Source organism: Macaca fascicularis, chromosome 5, assembly GCF_037993035.2.
Source record: "Macaca fascicularis isolate 582-1 chromosome 5, T2T-MFA8v1.1".
Classification (NCBI taxonomy): domain Eukaryota; kingdom Metazoa; phylum Chordata; class Mammalia; order Primates; family Cercopithecidae; genus Macaca; species Macaca fascicularis.
In genome coordinates, this window is record NC_088379.1 from 129750781 (window position 1) to 129754356 (window position 3576).

General features: G+C 34.7%; 1 pseudogene; it reads right to left on the bottom strand.

The window, feature by feature from the left end:
- Positions 1–901: 901 nt before the first annotated feature.
- On the bottom strand, positions 902–1727 carry LOC102138887 (survival of motor neuron-related-splicing factor 30 pseudogene; annotated as a pseudogene).
- Positions 1728–3576: the final 1849 nt, after the last annotated feature.

The following is a 3576-nucleotide window of genomic DNA, read 5'->3' on the forward strand; positions in this document are numbered from 1 at the left end:
ATGGGGAAATTATGGTCAGATTAATGCACAAGAAATACAAGAATTTTTAATGATGAAATATTCAGTACTCTTGTTCATTAATTTAGCCTTGTTTTTTTTTTTTTTTTTTTTTTTTTTACAAAAATAGTATCTACACTGTATACAGGGCTATACATCAGCTTTTTGTTCTCCCATATAAACATTACACATTCAAAACATGGTACCACTGCAGTAAATGAGAAAAGAAAAAACAAAAACAAAAACAGGAAAAAAGCAAACATACAAAAAACAAAAACACCTTAGAAAAGGGAGCTCATCCTAAGGTTTCTTACATAGAACTAAGAGTACATAAAAACAAAACAGATCAATTTTAGAGATGGCCTAATAGGCCTAGGAAACAAGTATTTGAGGAAAAACCTCAAAACAAACTTTGCCATTTACAAATTAACCTATCTTTTATACTTAACTGAACAACAGCTAAGTTTTAAAGTTGAAAATAAGAAAAATGAAAGGATCTCTTTAGCAGGTTGGTGTTTTTGCCTTGGTGTTCCAGTGAATTGCTAGAGTATGTGTCAAGTTCAAAGCATCTGAAAATTTCAAGTTGCAACTTACAAGAAGTACATACCATAGGTTAAGTAGGCACTTGATATTAGGATGATCAATAATTCATCTAAGTGCTGTATGAAACAGCATTTACAAAAGTTGCTTTATTCAACAAACTTTGAGGGAACCGTAGTACTGATAATGAGAAAAGTTAAACAAATAGCAGTTATCAAATGCAATTTCTTCACGTTTCATTCTACTGAAGTCAACCAATGACGACAATGGTATCTTGCTTACTCATCTAACAAATAATTTACCTTTAGAAAAATATAAGGATAAAAAGGTAAATGTAAAACCCTGCAGAGATGAAATCCAATAGTTTTTCTGATTATTGAGGCATCAAATGCCTGCCATTGTATTTAGAGGTATCTTGATATTGTGTCATAGGTTTATCGGCAATTCCAAATGTTCCTACTCCAACTTTGCCAGTCACACTCTCAGATGATGCAAAAATATTCCTCTTTACCTGGCCTTTTTTGTTTTTGGAATAGGCTCTGTTGTTGAATTGTTGCCATTTCACTTTCTGGTCCTCTCTTTCCTGCTCAAGTTCTTTTATTCTCTGAGCTTTTTTCAAAGCTTTCTTCCTTTTATATTCACGCTGCTGGGCAATCATTTCTTTTTTTCACATGGGTTTGTTGCCACTGTCCTCCTTTGCCTTCCCTCCTTATTCTACAGGCTTGAGGTTCAAGGGTGGAGTCACTTCAGCATTGCCATAACCAGCAAAGGTGATCGCAGCGGTGCCATTTTCTTCATCTATCTCTTCAGTCTCCGCTTCATAACACTGTCCATCTTCACTCCAGATTGCCATACACTTGTCTCCTACTTTCCATGAATGAGTAGGTTGAGTAGAAGCAAAACTGTCTGAACTTGCAAGCGTCTCAGAAGGTTGAGTTGACAGAAGGTCTTTGGTTAGTTCTATAACTTCTTATAAATCTTTCTTCAATTTTAGCAAATCTTCATTTTCTCCATTTCCAGATAATGCAGCTTCAACTTGCTGGAGCTGAGCTTTGTAGCTTGCCAGCTGCTTTGCTAAATCCTCTGACATTTTGTGTGGGGCTGGGGGCGGGGCGGCGGGAAGGGGTCGGGGCAAATGAACCCAGCGGTAGTGACGGCGGCAGCAGCAGCAGTAGCAGGAAAATCTCCGCGACAACAAGAAGACGACTGGTTCTGAAAAGGAAGAACTCGGTCGGCGGCGAGGGGGAGGGGCGCATTTTATTTATTTTAATATATCAATTCACATGTTAAAATTATTGTGAATACGGTTTCTGGTTTTAATATCTTATTTTTTATAGGAGATATGCCACTGAAGCCTCTTTTTGCTCTTATATTTAGCTGTTTTAAACACATAGTAGACAAAAAGTAGAAGAGGCTGAAACTGTGGTTTGTGTTTTCTTGCTTTTTCCCTAGTTCTTACTTCACTGCATGCACTTTTTATGTTTTCTGAGCAGTTTCTTAACATAGAGATACTTTTATGCTGTAGAATAGTGATTATATTAATTGTACCTGATTTTAGAATTTTATTGGAAATATTTTGATTATGTCACTGTTAAAGACCTTTCGTTCTCTAGATTAGAAAGAACTAACTCAAAGTTCTTTGTGCTTCACATCAAGAAAAAAGTTTAAATAGGGTTACTAAATTGGGTTACATAAATGATGCAATATGTTTGGAAAAGGCAAACAAAATCAGTTTTTCATTGATTTCTTCTTCCAATTTCTAGGGTACAGCAATGCAAATTTGATTGAGCAAATATTTTTCTCCCTTCCTTTACTCCATTTTCATTTGCAAATAACATGGAACTTAAAATTATTATTTGAAATCATTCTCATTTTACAATAAATGGAACCATAAATACATTCTAAATAAAACTCCGAATTAGGTGGATTCTATTAAATTTCACAGGATATAACTTTGTGGGATTTTTATTTGAACTCACAAGAAGTGTAAGTACCAGAGGGATTTAACATGAAGCTGATGAAATTTCTTGAGGCTCCACCCTCATGACCTAATTACCTTACCAAGGCTCCATATCCTAATACAATCATATTGGGGGTTAGAATACCGACATATTAATTTTGAGAGGACACAAACATTAGTCCATTGTATTGAAACATGCTCATTAACTCATTTTCCTTTTGGACAAGACATTTTTTGTGACTCCCTCTCCACTCTTTCCGTTTTTTTTTTTTAAATTAAATTTCTATCATTTTGAACGATAGTGAACAAAGATGCCATAATGTAGTTAATACAATGTGGGAAAGGCTGTCTCCTTTGCACGTTAGATATGGAGCTTAGTAAGTAAAACATTTTATTTAACAAAAACTATTAAGTACTTTACATTCCATAAAAAAATTAATAACTTAGAACAATTATGAAAAGAGGGGACTACTGAACAACTTGAACTAGAATATGGAATAAAATATTTTTTATTTGAGAAAATATGAATTTGAACAAGATAAAGAATCTATTTATTTTGCATTGTTGTCTGGTTACGTGAAGAGCTTAAGGAAATAAAAAATCTTGAATTGCTTCTCATAGGATATCATTAGTAAGGTAATTCTGGGTAGTGCATCAAAAAATGGACACAAGCAATTCCAGCACATGAGCTTATCTCCTGTAGAAAGAGCTTCTCTTGAAGCTCTTGGAACACTAGGTAACATCTTCAATATATGTTTTGGCAAACTAATTGATGAAAACAACAACGTATGATTTGGCTGTTATATGCATGAAAAAGAGTTTCAGGATCTTGAGGCTAACCATTGTCAACATAATGAAAAGATTTTGTAAATTCTAATAGTAATACCAAATAGTAATATGGTGCTAGGCACTACTCTAAATACCACACATATATTCACTCATTTAACCCTCATTTGACAGATGCAGAAAAAGGCACCAAAAGTTAATTTTCCCAGACCACACCAGTCCCAAGAGGCAGAGCCAGGAGAGAAATTGAGGCAGCCTCACTCCAGAGTTTATGCTCTCAACACTGTTTCCCT